The sequence below is a fragment of the Amphiura filiformis genome, chromosome 13 (genome assembly GCF_039555335.1).
Source record: "Amphiura filiformis chromosome 13, Afil_fr2py, whole genome shotgun sequence".
Lineage (NCBI taxonomy): Eukaryota > Metazoa > Echinodermata > Ophiuroidea > Amphilepidida > Amphiuridae > Amphiura > Amphiura filiformis.
In genome coordinates this window covers 8,425,394-8,450,373 of record NC_092640.1, presented here as the reverse complement: position 1 = coordinate 8,450,373, position 24,980 = coordinate 8,425,394, and the positions used below count along the sequence as shown (strand labels likewise).

The 24,980-nt window shown below is 35.8% G+C and overlaps 1 long non-coding RNA gene across 4 annotated transcripts in view; it reads left to right on the top strand.

Moving 5' to 3' along the window:
- The window catches only part of LOC140167952 (uncharacterized), a 41,572-nt gene extending 28,447 nt beyond the window's left edge, over positions 1-13,125 (top strand). For all 4 annotated transcript variants that reach the window (XR_011861103.1, XR_011861101.1, XR_011861102.1 and 1 more), the window contains 4 exons: positions 1,874-2,034; positions 2,905-3,056; positions 6,107-6,225; positions 6,940-13,125. This is a non-coding gene — a long non-coding RNA (uncharacterized lncRNA). The remainder of the gene's footprint in view (positions 1-1,873; positions 2,035-2,904; positions 3,057-6,106; positions 6,226-6,939) is intronic.
- Positions 13,126-24,980: the final 11,855 nt, after the last annotated feature.

Here is a 24,980-nt window from a genome sequence, read left to right as displayed (position 1 = left end):
GCAGCACTTGTGCATCTACCATTTTAGCCGAAAAACACCATGTTTTTTGGCTAAAATAGGGTACAAAAATTGCACAATTTTGCCCGCTTCGCGTGCACTGGACTACTATATAGCAAAATTCAGCTTCAATTTAGGCTAAAAAAGTCTAAAATTGACATTTTTTCGCGCGCTTCGCGCGCAAATGTCATGGTAGAATCTAAATCTAAAATCTTGAGTGCACATACCTTCCTCACGGTGCGTTTGGGGCCTCCAAATTTTGGCCTGGCCCAGGGCCCCCAAAAAGGTAAATCCGGCCCTGTCAGAAATTTCATTTGGTATATTTTTTGTACTATATATGTTTGTTGTTTGTTTGCTTGTTTGTTTGTTAGTATATATAATTTACAGTGTGATTTGCAAATCATTATAGGCCCTTTGCGACATCACGCATCAACTGCTGTAAAAAACGCGCTCAAAGCCTACTTACCGGTTGCATCATTTTCTCGGAACTCGCAGACGGCTTTACGGGCTTAATAAAACAACACAGAATATATTTCACAAATTTAGAAAACGTCTGTTAGGAAAGTTTGTTTTGATGTTTTTTGTTTGTTTGTTTATTTGTTTGCTTGTTAGTTTTTCCGCTATAGATATGGAAAGTATTTATTTATAAAATACAAAGAAATTGAGAAAGTTTGAATATATTTTGTTAGGCCTATCTACTGATATAAATAGCATTTTTAAACCTACTAGCGGGATACCCGCGCTTCGCGCGGGTCCCCGCTAGATGAGTAAATGGGAGCGTTCACTATAACAGGAAGAATTACTGAACAGGTATAGAATCATCTAAAAGATACATTTTCTTTATATAAATTTGTCTCTTCTTACATTTCCTTTCTTTTCAGTTTCTTCTACATGGGGTTATTTTTTTCCCAAAAAATATTTGCTGCTTAGCTTGTGATTTTCCGTTTTCATGTTATTTATAAAACCCGTTCCCATTTTTTTTTTCTAAATCTGTTATTTGTAACATTTCCCTTTTAGCTTCATTTTTTATTTGCTGCTTGCGATTTCCCGTTTCCATGTTTTTTTTATTTAATTCTGTTATCATTTATATTAAAGCTTCTTCTTTTTCTTACATTTCCTGATTAGTTTCTTTCCTTCTTTGTTTCGTTCCCGTTTCATCTAGTTACTTTAACCCGTTGGCCTATTACTCGTACCTCTTTTGTCATTTTAATTTCATTTTTTTTCTTTATAGTAGGTCTACCGCTTCATTTTGTTTATACAACACACATATTTTTCCCGTATACGTCCTCTCATAGCGTGTATGCGGACGTGTTCATCGTTATCATAATCCCGTGACCCGTCCATGTACCTTTTTACCCTTTAATTTTTATTTATTTTTCCTTCTTTCTGTATTATCATGTCCACTGGTCTCTGGCTCGCAAGTCGCGTGGCTCTGCGCCGTTTATGCGCGAATTGGCGTAGTGCGCATTACGCTCGCGCCCCGACGCGCTGCCTGCCAGCTGCAGTGACGCGCAGGCTGGCAACTGATTTTCATAACAAAAACCCGTTTTTACCCATATTTTCACTGTTTTTGCAGCCAATTCTTGACCGATTTCAACCAAATAAAGTCCAGGCAATTTCCCGTATATTCCTCGATCTCCCGTATGAATTTGGCGACATTTGGATCGAAACTGACGGAGCCTTTTACATAAACCACATAGATACATACATACATACATACAACATTCCCCTATTTATAGTAAGATGTGTGATCAGGGTTTGTTCAGAATTATTGTAATTGGTATTGCATTCACTGGTTGGGTCTGGATGAACCAACTGTGTAAACAAACAATTGAATACACTAATATCAATTGTAAATTACCTCTCTGTCTTTCAGATAAAACAGAAAAGAAACCTGAGAAGGACACTGGAGAAGATACATCAGAAGTGACGAAATTCAGGAAAAATAGAATGGCTAAAGCTCAACAAAACTAGGTGAAAAGCTCATCTTTGGCAGAAATATTAACTCAGTTTCCAAGAATTCTGAGTATTGGAATGGTATGTACTCTATATAGACCACTTCACATGTTTTTATATTACTTTGCACAACTGCAGGGCAAGAGTATCAATATTTAAAATAGGTATTTATAATTAGGTATAATTTACAGTGCCTGTTTTAGATTATTTTATTCAATTCAATTTAAAAACAAATATGGTAGTAATAATGGTAGAATTCAACAGAAGAATGTGTAAGTGATGCCAATCATGACATGTGAAAGGAAAACAGCATTTTTATTGCTGACTTTTATTGTATGAAAAGTCAACTCAGCAACTCAAGGCAAGTAGTTATTGATTTATTAATCAAATATTGGTTTCCCTCAATTTTGACTGTAACTCCACAACTGTTGTCTGTGCTGAAATAAAAATTTCCAGTGCAGTAGTCGTAGTCCTTGCCCATATAATATACATATCTTGCTTGTCATCAATGGTCTATAACTATTGAGAAAAGTGCAAACATAGGCACAAAATTGGCCAGGGGTGTAGTACCCCCTTAAATGTTGCATTCCACGGGCAGGCATAACTGGCCTTTTACCTGACAGTGACAGGATACATGTGCATGTAGTAATCCTGTTTTGATCAGGGTTTGTCACCAGATTCACTCACATCACCATACACAATCATCCTCACTCCAGCCTTTGACCGCATCCCTCCTCTAATCAACCTACTTCCTCGCCTCCTTTACTTGTTTCTTCTACATCTTCTTTGGTTTCCCCTGCTTCCTTGGACCTTTTAAAATTTGAAGACATCCTCATTGGCGGGAGAGGGTTCGATCGGACGAGGTCTGACAACCAAAATAATTGTTTATTTGCCTATTTACAGACAGAAAATGTAAATAAATAATGATGCATGTTATATTTTGGTTTGCAGATTGAGCAGGAATTCACAATAATGTACCCTGAGAAGACAAGTAAAGCATTGGCCCGAGGTGTCTGGTGTTTATTTGAGATACTTGAACACCAAAGAGCCTGGATGGACTGTTGATTGAGTTGATAAAGATGATTTAGGAAAACGAACGAAAGGTAAGCTTTTCTAGTCATTTTTAAAGGAGCTCATCACAAGGTTGTCTGGAAAAAAAACTTGGTTTGTCTCCATAATTAACAAAATGATAAAACAACATTAGTCTTTATCATAAGCAGAAAAATATATTGTTTTGCAATTTCATGAATATAATTGAACTAAAATAAGAAAACAGGTGCATTACACTGAGTGAAGATGGGTCATGCATCAACAGGTATTCATAGCCTAGAATTAAATTTGCCTAACTTTGCCTATACATATTGCACTAAAAACTACTTTGAGCGTAAACTGGAGATGTTCTATAGTTTCAGTAGGGTTTTGTCTAGATCCAAACGAAAACCTAACGATATACTGAAATTTGTAAGAAATGTTGACCTACATTTAACCTCATTAAACATTATCACCTCTGGAGAATATGAAGGGGTATGTAACATGCTTTTTGGGCTCTTTCAATTGCCCTTTAAGGGGGTACTACACCCCTGACCAATTTAGTGCCTATTTTTGCATTACTACTTACTACTGCACTGAAAATTCAGCAACTCAAGGCAAGTAGTTATTGATTTATTGATCAAATACTGAGTTTCCCTCATTTTGACTGTAACCCCACAACAGTTGTCTGTGCTGAAATAAAATTTCCAGTGCAGTAGTTGTAGTCCTTGCCCCTATAATATACATATCTTACTTGTCACCAATGCGCTATAATTTTTGAGAAAAATGCAAAAATAGGCAAACAAAATTTGGCAGGGGTGTAGTACCCCCTTAATGAGATTTTGTCAGGACTCAGGAGTATATAAGATGACTGAAGTGTAAGATTGTTGCCAACATTTAATGTTGCCCCCTATCAGGACTCCAAAAAAGGTAATTTCAAGCAAGATTCCAGCAAGAATTCCAGATTCCAGCAAGCCAAATTTTCATGTAAAAAAAGGCAAAATTCCCTCCAATTTCCAAGATTTCTCTAACTTTTCTCCAAATTCCCCATTTTTCCTATAAATGCCCCTGTACATGTAAATGTTATTAATTTAGGCATGTCTTTGCCATGGCTTAAAAAAGTGGGGAATTTTGGATGCTCCCAGGAAATCTTGATATTTGGAGAAATCTTGAAATTTAGAGAGGAAATTTTTCTTTTGGTAGGCCCTACATTTGCTCGTACAATGTAAGAATCTATAGAAAGTTGTGGAATTACTTTAGCATGCTTGAATTTTGCTTCCTGGGAAATAAATTTTTTTGAGCCCTGGTGTGCATGCTTAAGATGAGCGTACATGCATTTTGCAAACGTGAATTTTGCAAACATGCTTAGTACGTACATGTGTATTATGATGCCTGCATTTGAATGAAGCAACAGAAAAGCAAACTTATTCAGATTTTGTCAAATCTACAGCACAAATTGTAGACTCATGTTTCTGGTGTATTGTTATTTTATGTACATTACAATGATGTGAAAAATAGTGATTTCAAGGAAATATAGAGAGTGCTCGATTTTGTAAAGAACACACATCTTGTCTATAAAATAGGCCAAGTCATTCTATAAATATAGGCCAGTACCTCTATTTTCTTGAATGTATTGTAACTTAATTCTTGACAGCAACATCAATATTGTGTTGTATTGGGCATCATTTTAATCTACATGCATGTGAATATGATTGTATGTTTACTCTAGCTAGGGATAACAATAACTGTTGCAGAATGTTTTAATGTGGTATAATATACGAGGGCCGGTCAAAAAGTTTGTAGAACTCGGTATGCTACTTTGTCGCACGGTATTGCATTTGGTCTCATTTGAAAGCTTGTTCCTTCAAAACATTACTGCAAAGATATTATATTTTTGCATCACTGTATACGGGCAGGACACTGTTCAGAGGAAGCCTACCTCCATGAATTCCCGGGTACTACCAGAAATGAATACAGGGTCATCATGGAAATTTCTCCCGACGGTGGAGAAAACTCAAATGAACTTTAACAATGTACAGTTATTGTAAATGGTAATGAAGTACTTGGTATTCAATAGCAACGAAATGATTTTTAGAGTTCAAGAATGGAGTGAGCGTGCTTGAAGATCATCCAAGGTCCAAAAGACTTGCTGACGTCACCACTAGTGATATATGTGCTGGTACAGTGGCATTGATAATGAATAAAGAGCCAAATAAGAAAGATGAGATAGCCACAAAATATGACAACTCGGATGAATGTGTTTTCAATATTAATCCATTAACATTTGGGTATTCCAGGGTGTCTTCTCGATGGGGTCCCAGAATCTTCATGCACAAAATAATACCAGTTGACATATTCAGGTCCACACCTTCTATACATTTAGAATGAGGACCAAGGCAAATTTAATCTATATTTGGCTAAAGGTGATAAGGAATACATTAATCACTGGAATTATGACACCCCTCAGAAGATCATCGCTCGGTCACCGTAGTGCAAGATCTTCATCGCTGTTTCTGACATCCAGGGATAGTCTTGATGACAGATCATTTGCCAAATGAAAGTAAAATCATAGGCATATATCATACAAATTTTGATAGCAAAATTGAGGCAAACAATCATGTGGAGGAGGTTGATGGTAGGAATGTGGCTGTTCTCGGATTGTGTCCTGTACACTATTCTTAGTTTGTCAAGCTGCCATTCACGACAGAGGGGCCAGTTATTTAAAGTAACCATATATTGTGGTTCAGGCATGACTTCCAGTTAGTGAAACCTATTTTAGAATTTTAAGTCCTACCTTCATAATATCAGGTTTGGTGGTGATCAATGCTAGTGAGCCTTCACTGAAGAATGGCTCAAGGAGCTATCGGAAGACTTCCATTTTATTGACATAAAAGGTTTCAAGAAAAATTGCGACAGGTACATTACGGTATGTAGTGACCATGCTCAAGAGAGAGATAGAAAGGATTTGGCTAGTACTCTTTCAAGTACCTTGTTCTACGAACTTATTGACCGCCCCTCGTAGCATTAGCTTTTATTATCAATCTAAATGCTTCAGTGTATCCTAATTACATTGTTAAATATACCTCAACAAAAGATTTGTTACCATTAATAATTTTCATTTCAGATGAGCAAGTAAACACTGCTCTGCAGTTGTTACCTTTAATCATGAAAGGAAGGTCTAAAGGTGGGAAAGGAAGGTGCGGCTATGCAGCATCACTTGCTTCATTTACAGACCAAAAGAGTGTAAGTGCTGCAGTAAAGACAAAAAACATCTTATTTTTACTACATGTACTGATAGGGTTGCTGATTTTTTTAATAAGGTTTTATTAGTTTGTCTAAATAGAACCAATTTACCTCCGCAGAGAGTGGTCTGTCCTAGTGTTGCTATGGTGTCGTTTACATCCGAGTTTGCAATGCCAATCGGTTTTGACGTAACTCAGACAAAAACACATATTTATGTGGTTAGGGTTATTTTAATTCACATGTGTAGAGCAATAGCCCTAACCGTACTGTATCTCACTATGTCTCACTGGAAAATGACATCTGCGCATGCGTGCACGTGTGATGACGTCATGATCCTCGCTCATGATTAGGGAGGGAAAAGCTAAACGGTTAGCTTTCCTCGTCGGTAGCGTGCATCGGGTGGCCGAGGTGTTTTCATTATTTGGTCAAGGAAAATTCAAGAGTCTTGAATATTGATGACCAAATTCCAGTAAATATCAGAATTTTGTATTCAAATGAGTTAACAAATGCCAGAGATTTAGCAAAAGTTTGATATGCCAATGTCAAATTTGTTTTTATTAAGTGTTGATCTGAATTTTTTTAAAATTTAGGTCAATGAAGTTAAGTCCTGGAAAATCCAGAGAACGTAGAAAGCTGTGGGAACCCTGTTCTGAAATTCCTTATTTATTATACACTATATTAATACAATAATGTGTTATTTTATTTCCTCTGCAGGAAAATTGCAACATTGACACATTTGAGTGCAATTAGTGCAACAGAGAAGCCACAGCCCTATGTCTTGTTACTGGGAAACAGACTGACACCTATAGCTAGACAGGTCTTTGTGATAATTGAACGTAGGGCCATGTCCACTCCACCTGTATTGAAGGCAATAGACATTTGTTTTAAGACTCACTACTACGTCCTGGGATTGAAATATCAAAGTCATTGCCAGGCAGTGTGGCAATTCATGGAGGCAGTGGTGTTTCAGATGGCTCCTAAACAGGAGATATATAGCTGCGTGAGAGAGTTCAATGCATTTTTTAACATTGTTCAGTCTTACAACTCCCGCACCTAATAAGTACTGTACAAACCTCTATGTAACTCAATAATGAGTTCACCTTGGGCCTATAATGTTTGGGCACCATATCCTGCAGCAGAGATTACATACCTTGTTCACTTATGTTTGTACCAATCAAAACCAAAGCTTCTGATTATGAAGAGTTTTGAGTGCATCTTTAAAACATGTTCACTTAGGCTTGAACCAATCAAGAACCAAGGCTGGTTGTGATTATGAGTAGTTTTGAGTAAACTTTGAAAACTTGTTCACTTATGTTTGTGCCAATCAAGAACCAAAGCTTGTGATTATAAAGAGTTTTGAGTGAATCTTTAAAATGTGTTCATAACCAAGGCTTGTTGTGATTATGAGTAGTTTTGATTGGACCATTAAAAAGTGTTCACTTAGGCTTGCACAATCAAGAGCCAAAGCTGGTTGTGATTGTGTGTAGTTTTCGGTAAACAATGAAAATTTGTTAACTTATGCTTGTACCAATCAAGAGCCGAAGCTTGTGGTTGTGAAGAGTTTTGAGTGAATCTTTAAAAAGTGTTCACTTAGGCTTGAACCAATCAAAAACCAAGGCTGGTTGTGATTATGAGTAGTTTTAAGTAAACCATGAAAACTTGTTGTTCACTTATGCTTGTACCAATCAAGAACCAATACTGGATGTGATAATGAGTAGTTATGATTGAACCATTAAAAGTGTTCACTTAGGCTTGCACCAATCAAGAACCGAGGCTGGTTTGATAACTTGTTGTTCACTTATGCTTGTACCAATCAAGAACCAAAACTGGATGTGATAATGAGTAGTTATGATTGTACCATTAAAAAGTGTTTACTTAGGCTTGCAACCACCAATCAAGAACCGAGGCTGGTTTGTGATCATGAGTGGATTTAAGTAAACCATGATAATTTGTTGTTCACTTGTACCAATCAAGAACCAAAACTAGATGTGATAATGAGTAGTTATGATTGAACCATTAAAAAGTGTTCACTTAGGCTTGCACCAATCAAGAACTGAGGCTGGTTTTTGATAACTTGTTGTTCACTTATGCTTGTACCAATCAAGAACCAAAACTAGATGTGATAATGAGTAGTTATGATTGAACCATTAAAAAGTGTTCACTTAGGCTTGCACCAATCAAGAACTGAGGCTCGTTTTTGATAACTTGTTGTTCACTTATGCTTGTACCAATCAAGAACCAAAACTGGATGTGATAATGAGTAGTTATGATTGTACCATTAAAAAGTGTTTACTTAGGCTTGCAACCACCAATCAAGAACCGAGGCTGGTTTGTGATCATGAGTGGATTTAAGTAAACCATGATAATTTGTTGTTCACTTGTACCAATCAAGAACCAAAACTGGATGTGATAATGAGTAGTTATGATTGAACCATTAAAAAGTGTTCACTTAGGCTTGCACCAATCAAGAACCAAGGCTGGACCTTGTGTGATCATGAGTAGTTTTGAGTAAACACTTGTTTGTACCAATCATGAACCAAAGGTTGTGATTATGAGTAGTGAAATTGACTGAACCTTACAAAAGTGTTCACTTAGGCTTACACCAATTAAGAACCAAGGCTGGTTTGTGATTATGAGTAGTTTTAAACCATGAACACTTGTTGTTCACTTACCAATCAAGAAACAAAGCTGGTTGTGATTATGAATAGTTTTGAGTGAATATCTCAAAAAAGGTTTGTACCAATCAAGAACCAAATAACCATAATCAAGAACCAAAGCTTGTGATTATGAATACATACCAAGATCATTATGGCCAGTTAATGGATACTTCTATAGCAGAGTACCTGCATAGCTACTCCAAGCTAGAATAGTGCTGGGGTACTTCAGAGCTACTCTGCGGCTTGTCTACCATGAGCTACGGCATGTGCAGCTAATTCGCCACGAGCGACCTCATTGTAAAGTAGCACCAGAGTAGCTCTGAAGTACCACCAGCGCAACTCCAGCGTGGTGTTGCCTTGGCAAGCAGGGTTTTCTTTAAGCATTTTGCTGAAGGGGTATTTTCAAATTTTTTTGACCCTTTCAATTGTGAATTTTTCCTCTGAAGGAGTCAAAAACATTGCCCAAGGGGTATTTTTATAATATTATTTTTGAAGACATTTTAAACAATATGTGTACGCCACTGTTTGGAGCAGTGGCGGATCTAAAGCAGTCAGAAGGGGTGAGGCCAATTTTAGAAGAAAGTAGTAATATTTAAAAATGCCCCCTGAGAAGTAAGAAACTTTTGCAAAATGAAGACCTAATTGAAAGCAATTTGGTGGACCATTATGGAACTATTACTGTGTAAAATTGAAGTTTGAACAGTTGAAAAGCCGAAAATAGTGAAATGACGGTCTATACAGCCTTTCGTTGTCACGTTTTCCCCATTAGACCTATAAATCGTGTTAAACATAGGGCCTAAATTGGCAAATGTCGAAAGCAGAAGCGAAATCAGTGGTCACTTGTTTATCCACTACGCATGGGGGTGTCTGATGTTCCCCCCTGGGAGGGAAAATTTTGCAAAATTAAAGTCCAATTGAAGACATATTTGGTGCATCATTTAAACAGAAAAAAGGACCCGAACCCAATTTGCAAGATTTCAAACTGACACTATACAATTTTAGAGACTCGCAATCACTAAAACATACATGGATCGATGCTGACAAAATGTGATGGGCCCTACATATCGGGAGTAGGTCCTAAATGCCAAAAGCAGAGAATAAATGCACAATATCGGGTGTTTCTCTATTCAAATCTTGCAATAGGCCAATCTGAACGCGTACGTTTTCAAGATTTTGTACGCATTGGACTTTGGGACTATGGATTTGAAGGAGTCAGAAAAGTGCCTGAACGCGTAAATACGCGTGTTTTGTGCGTTAAAGTAAACCCTGTTGGCAAGACACTGCTATAGTAGCACCCAATAACTAGCCATAGGAATCTTAGTGTGCAGTTTTGATATAAAATTGGATGGATTGAGCATGATACACAAAGATATTGGTCAAGCTGTGAGTTAAAGATATCTCTTAAACTCACAGCGAGACCAATATCTTTGAGTATCGTGTGAAAGGATCCATTCGATTTTATCATTAATATGCTTTGAGAATCTAATTTTGGTCAAAAAATGAGATTTTTGGTCAAAAATGTGATATTTGGTCAAAATTGTGATTTTTGGTCAAAATTGTGATTTTTGGTCAAAATGTAATTTTTGGTCAAAAATGTGATTTTCTCCATTACATTTTGTAACCATTTAAAGTGGGTTGTTAAACAGTGTTACGATATCTACACGCTACATGTACGGTGATCGTGGACTGTAAGCAGATGCAGAGACCTACGATATCGGGCGAAATTGGGCACCAATTTCAGTTCGTGACTCTAGCGGGTGCCAGATATCCAGAATAATTGGTTTTGAAAATGTGTATAAAGTATAGGATGGAAGATTCTCAAAGCGTAATAATGAGTGAACTTGGAAACCTTGTTCACTTATGCCTGTACCAATCAGAGCTTGTTAAAGCTTGAGTGAATCTATAAAAAAAGGTGTTCACTTAGGCTTGCACCAATCTAGAACCAAGGCTGAATGTGATTATGGGTAGTTTTGATTAAACCTTGGAAACTTGTTCAATTGGTACCAATCATAAACCAAAGCTTGTAACTGAGTAGTTTTGATTAATCAAACTTTACAAAAGTGTTCACTTAGGCTTCCACCAATCAAGAATCAAGCCTGGTTGTGATTATAAGTAGTTTTGAGTAACCCAATGAAACTTGTTCACTTATGTTTGTGCCAATCAAGAACCAAAACTAGATGTGATTATGAGTAGTTTTGATTGAACCATTTAAAAGTGTTCACTTCGGCTCGCACCAATCAAGAACCAAGGCTGGTTGTGATTATGAGCAGCTGCAAGTAAGCTTTGAAAACTTGTTCACTTGTGCTTGTACAGCCAATGCTGGTTGTGATTTTGAGAAGTTTTGAGTGAATCTTTAAAGAAGTGTTCACTTTGGCTTAAACCAATCAAGAACCGAGGCTTGTGACTATGAGTAGTTTTCAGTAAACTTTGTAAACTTGTTCACTTATGCTTGTACCAATCAAGAACCAAAACTAGATGTAATTATGAGTATTTTTGCTTGAACCATTTAAAAGCGTTCCCCTAGCATTGCGAAAATCAAGAACCAAGGCTGGTTGTGAGTACGAGTATAGTTTTAAATGAATCTTTAAAAAAGTGTTCACTTTGGCATGAACCAATCAAGAACGAAGGTTCTGAGTTTTGAGTAAACTTTAAAAACTTGTTCACTTATGCTTGTACCATTATGAGTAGTTTTGAGTGAACCTTAAAGCCATAATGTGTGATTTGCATAAAGAATAGATTCCTATTTAAATGCTAGTTTTCAATGATCACATTATTCCCTTTTAATTTTGAGCCAAACAAATGAGGTAAAACAAAGAAAATTGCGATTTCATTCCAGCGCCTACAATGTGCGTATCGCTCGCCGATCGTATTACATGTAATACTGCATCGCGCTTGACGTGTGTACACATAAGCTGACATGTTAGCAAGCATTGGATCGGTGAACTCTGAATAAAACTGGGTCTCCCCGGTTTTAATATAAAAACTTAAATTTTACTGTTATTAAAGCACTTCAGGCTTGGTCTTTAACATGGTATTAAGGTACACAACTGGGCATTATAATTATGCAAAAAGTGGAAATCCGAGTAAAATTGAGGGCATCGCTGTGAAGCAAATCACACATGGCTTTAAGCAAGCATTCACTTAGGCTTACACCAATCAAGAAACAAGGCTGGTTGTGATTATGCTTGTTCACTTATGGCAAGGTTCAACATCTGACCCCGGTTTTACTGCCAAAGGTACATGTAGTTGATATTAAAGTTTAAGTATAAATTTACTTTCAGAATATGACATCAAAAATGCAAAATCTTGAACTTGATTTTTTCCCTATTGGATTGTACATGCCCAAAATGTCTGAATATAGTGGAAATCTGGTAAAATTCATGTGTTAAAAAAAGTAGCTCGTCAAAACAAAATTAGCTACAGCTCTACAAAATTAATGGCTTATTGGCGACTGTACTAGGCATAAGCAATTGTTTTGTTGGTCTTTAGCTTTTTTTGTTTTCATGTTCTACATTTTTAAACAAATGCCTGTATTGTTATAAGCCTTCAAAAAATAAAGGGTAATGGACTAGGGGTAACACAATTGGATTAAGGGGTCAATCCGCATTCTAGGCCCTTCCTACCAAATTGTGTGAAAAATCCAAATAAGTTTTGTGAAAAATCTAAATTAATTTTTTATGGAGATTTTTATCAATTTTAAGAGACCATTACAAGCAAAATATTTAATATATTTATTTGGAAACTGTTTTAAGTAGTCGACCATAATTATCATAAAAAAAGATCGGAAAGATCATTGCAATTTTATTTTCAGAGTATGGTGGACAATTTGTAATAGTTGGTAGAAACAATTGTCACCAAAAAGTGCCCATTTACAACCCGAAAACCGTATTTTTAACGGAATAACAACATAAAATGTGAGGTTTTCGGTTGCAAAATAAGAAACTATAGACAGCTTGTACCCTTAAGGGTATTACACCCCTTCCCAATTTTGTGCCTATTGTTGCATTTTTCTAAAAAATTATAGCGCATTGGGGACAAGTAAGATATGTATAATATAGGGGCAAGGACTACAACTACTGCACTGAAAATTTTATTTCAGCACAGATAACAGTTGTGGAGTTACAGTCAAAAATGAGGGAAACCAATATTTGATCAATAAATCAATAACTACTTGCTTTGAGTTGCTGAATTTTCAGTACAGTAGTTGTAGTCTTTGCCCCTATACATATCTTACTTATCACCAATGTGCTATAATTTTGAGAAAAAATGCAAAAATAGCCACAAAATTGGCCAGGGGTGTAGTACCCCCCTTAAAAGAATTATGTTTTCATTTTGAATTGATATTTTCATCCCTAAGTTTTTCAAACTTTTGGCAGTCAAACCAGGGCGAATTTTGAACCTTGTCCCAATCAAGAATCAAATCTGATTTGTGATTATGAATAGTTAACTTCCCAGTGTACTTTGTAAACTTATGTTGTGTTGTTTTGTTAGAAGTTTAATAAAAAAGAAAATAGAGCAAAATTTGTGTGAAGTTTTCATTCAGACTCATGGAGTGAGTATTATTTCTGCGAGAAAAGTGTTTGCAAACATATAAAAGACTTTTAAACCACATTGAACAATAAATGTTTTAAATTTTTAAAGAACTAGATGTTAAGGGTTGGATGTTAACCATTAACAATTTTAACTTTTAAACGCCTCTAGTTTAATGTTTTAAAGTTTTGAACAATTAATGTTTTAACTTTTTAAACAGCGAGTGTTTAAGTTTTGAACACTTTTAAACCAAGCAAGAGTTAAACCTTTAAAATCTGTTTTGGATTAAAGCTTATAATGGGGTTTTGAGTTAAAGATTTAAACAACAATTGCTTGAACGTTTAAAAAATGGCAACTGAAGTTTAAGGCTTTTTAACAACTACTAGAAGGGAGCGTATTTATAACACACCGGTATAAGATTGTTTAAAAAATACGTAAATCGCGAATTAGAGTGTATAGTTGTGTCAGAATTTCCATTTTGATTTCACCCTTTTTCACTTCAGGCTGCTAAAATGTCGAACTCAGTACTTGAATTTCGAAAGCTACCAGCAGAAATTAATAATCAATATTTTTCTAGTGGCTTGCAGAATCATTCAACCATGGGTATATTTACGTCTTGATTTTGCATATTTCTCATCGGAAGTGAAAAATTGGGAAATCATAATAGACCTAAATAGGCCTATGCAATAAATCAACCGGACCAGTATATTATTGATTGAAATGACAGCCATGTTGGGGCCCGGGGTTGGGGCACAGTTCTAAGATGACATAGGGACACCGAGGTCTCTAGTTCAAATCCACAATTCCGGGAACCATTCAGGGAGAGCAGCGAGTGTTCGCCCTATTTTTTTTTTCGACTAGCGAATGTCAAAATTAAGTTTTGGACGGATTTGATTGGCTCATGTGAAAGTTATTGGCTAAATACCACCACATTCTCAGGACTACATGTCTTACCATAGCAGCAGCGTAAAGCAAAAAGAAAACTTTTCAAAGTGTAGAACTTGTCCCATGCTGGGGCATGTCAAGTTCGTCAAGTTCGCCCATATCACTGCATATGGTGGTGTAAGTTCACCCTATTCAAAAAATTGTGTAACAACACATTTCATATAAAAATTTGTGTGTTATAGGAGTTTAAAATTCTCTTCCGGGGACTTGGAGGGTATATATGGGGGTCCAAAGTGAACAAAAACATATTTGTTGAACAACTTCAGGGGGATAATGGTTTAGGACATACACAGGTATAATACTAATACCAAATGAATATTTAAAAACAGCCTTTCCAGCAGGTTTACCGGTTTTAACATGTTAAAATGGTACATGCCGGGTACATGTATTATTATCAATATTTTGCATAAATACACGGACACGGATGGGGCAGTCTGCCCTCGAGTTTGGGGTAAGTCCGCCTCGGGCAAGCATGGGGCGAACATGCCCCATCCTTATCGGGCGAACGTGCTTCTTGTGCACATCTTTGTCTTTACCTCAGGTTATGCCAAAAACAAATCGAATACTGAGATTTACAACTGCATAAAATTTTTAACAAAACCCGCACGTTCCCAATTTAGATAAAACAACATTACCCATGTTAAAACCTTACTTGAATATGTTGATGGGTATAGGCCTACCTATAATGCAAGAAAATTCACGTTTTGGTGTCATTTTTGTTTTCCTTAGTTTAATAATAAACATGTTGCTATAGGCCTATGTCGCGTATTTTTTTGTGGGTAGTTTACAATGACCTGCATGACCTCATAGCTGGGAGGAAAGACCGACGACGAGCAATTGGTGTTTTTTTGGGGAAAATCCATATCTTCAATACGAAAGGTCAAAATTATGCCGGCTTTTCATCCCAGTCCCACATATCATCATACTTATCACTGCAAAAACAGCAGAGCAACACTTAATAAACACTTTAGCACTTCATAAACACTTGTTTGTACAGTGAAGGTACAGGGATGTTAGTTTATAAACACCAAAACACGTTTAGAAATATGAAGATGTTTATGTTTTTAACACAAGATAGTGTTTATTGGTGCCAATAATAAATAGTTCATACTGTGTTATTTTTGTATAAATGAGTCACCCCACCCCCGCCCCTATCCTCAAATGTATATGGAGAGGTTTGTACAAATTGGAGTGTAGAAGACTGATATACTTCGGAATATAAGCAAGATAATTAGGCCTATACTTTTACAAACGTTAACGTCTATGTGTGTTCGTGACATCATATTGGGGCTGGCGATACCCAAATAGAATAAGGGACCGATCGTTATTTACGGCAGGGGGGGGGTAATGGGCGTTTTGGAAAAAATATCGACAAAAAATTTCGCGTTCCCCCCTCGCGTCCGCTCAAAATTTTCGGATTCCCCCTTGCCTTGTTTTCCTGAATTTCTCCATTTAAAACTTAACATTCCCTCCTGGTTCAACAAAAAATTTCGCGTTCCCCCCTCAAGACCCAAAAAAAATTCGGATTCCCCCCTCAAAACGCCCATTCCCCCCCCTGTCGTAAATAACGATCACTCCCTAAGCATCGGTGAAAGGCCGCTTTATAATGAAACCTTGAAAATAATAATGATTGCCTCGGCATTATGAGCTGATGTTTTAATATTTTTTTCCATGATATTTTCTTGTAACTTGTAAGGGGCTGTGCCATAATTCTGAGCCGAGGGATACATTTCTAAACGGCCTGCCAAAATTCGCTTGCCCCTCCCGCTGAGGTATACTAATCTCAGCCCCTGGTCCACCAAAAATATTGCCCCCCCCATTTGCACATGTCAAATATTTGGGATCCCAATTTGCAAACTTTTACTCGATAGGCCTATATATATTGCGAGCGCAGCAAGCAGGAAAATTAGCATGTTAAGCTTTTTCGTACTGTTTTCCGAAGCCTGTTTAAAGAGTTTTCTTTAATAGGCACCCCATGAATGTATGACAAAAATGCACCCCCCTTTTTTTTGGCCAATTTTATCCTCCCCAAGCTTATTGCACACACCCTTACCAGTGGCGTACCGTGGCCGCCCCAACCCCGGGGGGCTGAAGAAGAAACAATTTTGCCGCCCCTTCCTTAACAGCCCGAAAAGGTTGACCCAATTTTTTTCACGGTCGTTTGAAAAGTGAAGAGCAAAAAAAAAAAAAAAACGGTTTTAGGCGCTAGCGCCCTAAAAGCAACCTTTTTTCAACAATTTTATGCTTTTTCAATTTTTAAGCCCTTTTTATTTGCTAATTCGTTTTGCCGCCCACTTCGTTTTGGCCGCCCCTTTTTTGCCGCCCCTTCTTCTTCCGCCGCCCCTTCGTTTTTGCCGCCCCCTACTTTGACCCCGGGGGGCTGGCGCCCCCAAAGCCCCCCCAAAATACGCGCATGCTTACAAAAATAGGTCACATAATGGGCCACGTAATTTTAACTGATTATACTTAAAATGCCAGCTAAACCAAGCGGCCAAATTCCACCATTAACGTACATGTATACATGAGCAACCAGGATGAACACCCTTGGCCTACCTATATTATATAGGCCTATAGGCTAATCCTGATAAATCGGACACTCATGTACCTGTTTACCATGTTTACTGGTATACATGAGCCAGAGCACATCATCGTGGCTGGCAGCAACTTCGTAGCATTGCCAGTGTCATAATGAGACTAAAACAGTATCACTATTGATCGGTTGCATGGTAGGCTAGACTAAGACTAGTAGTCTAGCAGCGAGATTTAACGAATACTGCTGGTAACAAGTATCCGATTCATATCGCTGGTGCCTACTAAATTAACCTGATAAAACGATGGAGGAGACACAACTAGAAGCAAAAGCCTGTAAAATGTTGTGCCCCCTGAAACACTTAAAGAGCCTAAATATATAAACACAGATACACAAAATGAAAAATACAATATACCAAGCCTGAAAGGAAAAAAAGATAATACACTTGATTTCTCACCTCACACTCACACCAGGCACACTCCACCACAAAAATGTCATAGGCATGTAATAAAAAGGTATGCACATAAAAATAAATTTATATGTGTAAAACATTAATTTATATAAAATTCAGTAGTATTAACCAAATGTTACCATATCAATGAATTTTACTTGTAAATATCAAAAAACAGATTTCAAGTTTGACTTAAAATGGCCTAAGGTTGCTGACATTTTAACATTTTTTGGCAATGCATTCCATTCTTTTGGTCCAACCGTTAAGATACTGTTGATTTTGTGGATAGGTATTTTATAATCATTCCTATTCCTTGTATTATAGTTATGATTTTCTTTGTGAGTCTGGAAGAAATTTTCAAAAGATCTAGGTAACATTTTGTTATTATACTTAAACATAAATATAGCAACTTCCTTATTGAACATATCAAAAATATTTAATACCTTAAACATTTTGAAAAATCAGAAGCAGTTAGAAAAATTAGAATCAACGCCGGAGACAAAGGCGCCGCCGTAAAAGATGTTGCAGTTGGAACAGCTTATGATAATGTTTTAAGTATTCCTTTAGACGTTGAGCAACTTGAATCGCACATGCCATTTTTTCAAAGTGAACTTAAAGACCGCTTATCATACGAACTTACATTTAATAATTATGGCAAGGTTGTAGTAAGTACAGACGCAAATGCGACTTATACTATTTCTGATATTCATTTGGAGTTTGAAACAATAACTTCTCCTGAACTGGCTGTCGTGCTAAAAATCAACACAAAGGCAAATCTACTGTACTTTACGACCGGGTAATAAGACACTCTCAGCTATCCTTAAATAAATCAGATACAGTGTGGAATATTTCTATGGCAACACGAGCAAAAAGCATGAAAGGAATTTTAATACTATTTGTTGATCCTGCAAATGGTGGTGCTTCATATGGCAGAGATACAGAAAAGTTTTACAATCCTAAAATTACAAAAGTATCAACAACCCTTGATGGAAATCCAAATCAACTATTTGCAAGTGGAATGAAACCACATCAACATTTTGATGAAATAAGAAAACACTTTGCTGATGGCCGACATCGTGCTAATCCCCAAGTTGCAAAAGAACTTGAATTGGCTGATGTTTCCTTGCCTGATTACTTAACTTCAAAGTATGGACTTTGGCTTGATATGCGCGTTTCAGATGATGATTCATTACATGGCAGTGGAAGACGAATAGAGGGCGCTAGTCAATCTATTCAAGTTGAGATAGAAAAAAATGCTGAAGCCGCTGGTGATTTAAATGCACACGTATATTATATTCAAGATGCCCAACTTAACTTTGAAAACGGCAGACTTATCAATGCAATGTATTAATTTATTTAGTAATATATATGTCGGTAAAACAAGCTCATTCAGCAATTATTTGTGGTGCTACTGGTTCCGGTAAAACAGAGTTTACATTAGATCAACTTGAAACAGAATATCGTAATTTTTTTAAATACATCATAATTATTTGTCCCATATGGAGATATAACAAAGCTTATCTAAATCGTAATTAAGGACCCAGATCATATTTTTCTTATTGACCCACAGGAATTAATGCCCAAGAGCAATGACTCTTTGAATGATACATTAAAAATATTTTTTGAAACACACGGAAAGCTAGACGATAGTCATGTGCTTTTTTTAATTGATGACTGCAGCTCACAAAAAGGCATGACTAAAAAGAAAAGAATGTTATCAGAATTAGCTTTTAGTGGAAGACATCTTAATTGTTCTGTTTGGATTCTTACACAAAAGTATAATTCTGTCCTTACTGATCTGCGTGAACAGATAAAATGGCTGGCTTTATTTTACTGCAAAGATAGAGATTCTTTTGACGAAGCCATTCGTGAAATTGATGTAATACCGTCATTAGAAGAAAGAAAAAGAATGCGCGATTTATTAGCTGAACATAAACATTCAAAGCTGATACTAATTACAGAACAACCAACAAGTTATAGGTTTGAAAAATAAATTATCTGTTTTAAAATATAATTATGCTTAGTGAAATATATCAAATAACAGGCATCATTGCTAATATTTGTATTATAGCAAGTGTATTTTTTAGTTATTAAAGTGTCTCAAATAAAAAAATATTTTCATCATATATACATGGACATTGATAATCTGCTGGAACAAAGTTTAAATGAACAACCTGCTACACTATTACCTCAAGAAAGTAAAACAAAAGATCGACTAATACAAGTTGTTATGAGCGGAAAAAGTATGTTTTATCTTGGCAAACAATATAGCACAGATGAAATAGAAAAACTGGACGAGACGCAGTTAGCAAAATTATACGCAAGATATGAAGCTACTCTTGGAGGTTTAATAACAAAAACTTTAAAACAACATATGGTTTATGCTTACACAAGAACAGTTGAATGTCTTTGCCCAACGGTAAGCCAAGGACGTTTTGCATTACAAAATACAAATGAATTAGATAACAATTTAAACAATGCTCCTTTTGTAGACTTGGCACTGACTTCTCTTACTTGTAAAATGTATCATGAATACGGTCATTTTTTAGCTCCACTTGAAGCCGCTTTGTTAACAAGTAGTTTTGTTAAACCAGTTAATCAACAAAATGTTAATTTATCTACTACACTGTTGAATTTTGAACAACCAGCTAATCAACAACCTGGCAACAATCAGCATGTTAATTCACCTAACTATCAACAAGCACCTTCAACTAGCTGTCAACAAAATCCTATCTATCGACCCACCTAGTTATCAACAAAATGCTAACTAGCTGTCAACAAATTTTAACTAGCTATTAACAAAAAATATTTGCTACAAATATACTATGGACCCAGAAACAATTATTAATGAAAATGCTGAAGAGACTCCAAAAGTAGAAACTCCAAAAGTAGAAACTCCAAAAATAGAAACTCCAAAAGTAGAAACTCCAAAAGTAGAAACTCCAAAAGTGGAAACTCCAATTACTAAAAAAGAAAAAAACCCAAAACGCGTCGCGCAGGGTAAAATGCTAGCAGAGTGGAACAAAAAAAATAAAGAACTTCTTAAACAAACTAATAAACCTGCTGCTGTACAAAAAATTACTCTTGAAGATACACCTAAACAAATTCCTAATGAATCAAAAAATACTTTAACAACTCAAATTAATTACCACATTATTAGTGGAACAATCGTTGTTGGTGGGTTAGTTATTTTTCTTGTGTATTTTATGCAGCGGGGAAATGCTGTAGAGCAGGAATCTTTTGTACAACAAACACCTGCACAAATACCTGAACAAACTCCTAAAGAAGATCCTTTTAATATGGTTTAGTAAAAAAAAATTTTTAAAAATATAATGGATCCAAACACAATTCTTAATGGAGCATATCACTCAGCAGTATTAAGTGGATTAATACTTACAAACTCACTGATTGCTAAAAAAATTCTTAAAGTAAAACCAGCTGACCTTGGTCAATTAAGTTTGAAAGATGGAGCAATGCTAACAACCAATGTGTATATATCAGTAATGATTAAAAATGCCTTGATAAAAAATGGTATATTACCTCCTAATATAAACCCGATTCCAAGTGCGTAAAAAATAATGTATTATTATACAAATGGCATCAGCTGCAGTACTTATGATTGGTGGCGCTATTACAAATGCTCTTGCATTTTCAGGAAGTAATTTCTCATTTAGTCAAATAAGTGGATCAGCAGATCGTAAACGGCATAATTTAGCCATTGAAAAACTTTCAAGCGAACGAGATAAATGGAACAAACAACGTTTAGAACGAATTGATTATGTTAATAAAAAGCTTCAACAAGAAGGACATGCAGAAAGAACTTTTCAAAATGTAGATCAAGCCATGCAAGAATATTATTATTTAACTGGTGATAATTTACAATTTGCAACAGAAATGTCTCCAGAACCCCAATTATCAGATTTTCTTGATGAAGATCAAAAGTCAGCATTGCAAAAAGGAGAAATAGCAGTTGTTGGTGTAGGGTTATTAATTACAGGATATTTAACTTACAAATTAATTTGAAGTTTTTTACAAATAATTTGCCATTCTGATTCTCTTTTTTTAAGCGTTGCTGGACTTGGTAAATGAATAAAGTTTAAAATGCATCTATTTTCCATATCATCTGGTGGTAAAATCAAATCAAAAATCTTGTAAACAAGATAAGGATATGACGGAGTGTTAGGGCCAAAGCCTGGGTTTTTTCTCGTATTTCTTCACGGGTTTTAATAAAAACAACAAATATTTTTTTAACCTTGTATAAGTACGTAAGGGGTATGCTAGGTAGCTTAACACCTGTTAGTTCTTGATAGAAGTAAGTTGTATGTTTGTAGTATTTAGAAAGCTTTAGTGTTTTTAAAATGTTTCTCATATCCTCAGGTGTTAATTCACAAATGTTGTTCTGCACAATATAAGCACGTATAGTATCTAAACTATTTCCAACTATAAGCGGAGTATTAAATCCTAAAATTTGATCAATCCAATTTGTGAAATGTTTTTCACAATTATGAGCTGGTTTCTTTGGAAGATAAATAGGCAGTTGGTCTTCTATGAGTGTTTGGTCTTGATTTTTTAGACGGCCACAATTTGGACAGCATAACTTGTATTCATCTGGTTCCATTGGTATTTGACAGTCAGGGCATGGGTCAGTTTGATTTGTTCGGTCAGTTTGACCTGTTCTTATATTATATATGTCATTCTGATATTTTTTATATTCCTCAGTATCTAAATATTTTTTATGCATTTCCAAAAAAATTTCTGTTAATCTTGCAGCTTGCATGTCATCCAATCTAGTAATTCTTTGAAGGCTTTCAACAAAATTATCTGTGCTCATTAAATATATATACAAACAATATCATGTCTTCAATAGAAAAAAATTAGCTAAAATTTATTACAGTCCTAAAGGATACTGGAGAGGAATATCTGCAATTGAAAAATTAGCATCATCTGCAAGCAAAGGTCTCTGAAGAAGTAGCAAAAAATTGGCTAAAAAACAAGCAATATGGCAGATTTATTTAGCTGCTCCAAAATATATTCCTAGACCAAAATTTAATATTACTATTCCTAATCAAGCTCATCAAGCAGACTTGTTATTTTTACCTCATGATCGCTTGTCAAGAGGGCGTAAAATATTTAAGTATGCACTAACTGTAGTGGATGTTGCTTCTCGTTATAAGGCTGCGGAACCCCTAACCTCAAAAAATTCTGACGAAGTTGCAAAAGCGTTTTCAAATATTTATAAACGTGGACCTTTCACATGGCCTAAATTATTACAAGTTGATCCAGGTCGTGAATTTATGGGAGAAGTAAGCAAATTAATGAAATCAAAACATGTTGCAATAAGAAGAGGTGAAACAGGTTTACACAGGGCTCAGGGAATTGTCGAAAGATTTAATCTTACTTTAGCAAACAAATTATTTGGACATCAATATGCTCAAGAAATGGAAGCAAGAAGCGAAAAAAATGTGCGATCCACAGAATGGGTCGCTCATCTACCAGATGTAATCAAAGCATTAAATAATGAGACAACTAGATTAACAGGCAAAAGGCCATCAGAAGCCATAAAAAATAAATCTGTTGCAGTAAAATCTTCTGCACCAACAAAAGAAACAAATGAAATACGTTTACCATCTACTGTAGGTGTGCGGTATTTATATCAACCTGGTGAACTTGAGGGCGGGGAACGCAGAAGAAGTACGGACCCTATATGGAGTTTAAATGTGTATCGGATAGAACGGAGTGTTATAAAACCTGAAGAACCTATTCTGTATTATATTAGTGAAGGGGCTCCAAAAAGAGGTTTTGTTCATGAGGAATTACTTGTTGTTCCTCCCAACACAGAACTACCTCCCAAGGGCGTAATGACCAAAGGCTAATCTGTTGATTCCATCATCAGCAATCCATCGTTTTGTATCCAAAGGAGAAAGTGAAATTTTATTTAAATGAAGCCCATATATTTGATGATTTTCACTTCTTAACATATTCATTCCGTGTCGGAAGATTGTGCTTCTTTGTAGTTTTCATGATTTATATTTTTTTTAACAACACATTTTTTAACGCCTTTTGCCTTTCGTATGTTTCCATCATCTTTTACGATAGAATACATTTTAGGTCTTAATCCAACATATTCAAAAATTTGTTTACTTGCACATTCGTCTTTCATTTTTCCAAGCACTTTTTTATTTTCAGTGCTATGTAAATAATGATCTTTAGGATAATCGTTAGTATCATAAAGGTTCATGTGTTGTGCCATATCTTTGTACACGTCTTCAGTTTGTATGTGCATTAACAATGAATCAGTGTCGGTGTAAAGTAAATTTACTCTATTGCCACACTGTTTTTCATTTCATTGTAGTAGAAATCATACATTATTAATTTACTTAAGTCAAGAATACTCATACCTACGTACACAGGTCGATTGAGATACAATTTACTCTTATACATGTGCAGTGCTGCTAAATCATTGTCAAATATTTTTTGTCTTGCAAATGATGGTTGTGCAATTAATTTTCTTAGGTTTGTTTCTTCAGATGAACGCACTAGTTTAACATCAACGCGTTTGCGTAAGTTTTCCATTGTTTTGCCAAACACAGAGTTGTTCATTAATTTATACAAATCTTTTTCAAAGTCATTTTTTGCTTGCTTTCTTAGTTCAGTATTCATTCGGATGTAAGGTTCCATCCATGGTTTTTGGTCAAATTGCAACACTCTATGTACATATGTTAATTTCATTCCTAATGATAAGTATAATTGTAAGTTTCTGTAGTGTACGATGTATTTTGTTTTGTTTCTTAGATTGGGCACAAGTTTTTTAATCTTTGTTAATTTTTGATTGTCTAACAAATTCTTCTGATAAGGAGATAGCCATTCATCTTGGACTTCTAAACTTTCTGGGGCCAGAGGATAATCATTATGCATGTTGTGTATTTCAGGTGGATATTCCAAACCAACTTCTAATATATCCTTTATCAGCATTTGGAGGATTATTTATTATCTCTTGAACTTGTGCCCAGTTTTGAAGTTGCATCCATTCAAACTTTCCTATGGGCAAAGATTGACTCATCGCCCACCCATAAAGATTATTTGCATCCAAGTACATTATATGACTTGGGTTTTCATTAGGATTAAAATTTGGAGTAAGTATATTATTTGCTCTTGCAATACGCTTTGAAACCATACTAATTCCTCCTCTTAAACCTTTCTCAATAAACAAATGCATGTCATAGTCTGTTAGTAATTCTAGCTGAATTTCAGTCTTCTTTAGTAATGCATCCCAACTTAAACCTGGAGATGTGAAATAGTGTGCAGGATCTAACTCATATTCTTTAAGACAAGTTGTTCTGAAATTCTCAAACACGTCAGCTAAAAGAAACACATCTGTCCTAAGATAAAGATCATGGTAATCGGCTAGCGTCTGACATCCAAAAGTTCGCCATGCATTCTGAGCATGCTCATAGTCATTTGCAGAAACACTTTCATCTGTTAGTGAACTATAAAAATCATCAATAGCTGGCAGTTGTGTTTCTTGAAAGCGCTCCCAACTATCCATGTATTCATAGGGGTAAATTCCTTTTCTAAGAAGCAGTGCGCGTTTTGTTTGATCAGGTTCAAATTTAGTTGTAATGTGAAAGTCTTCTGGTTTGTT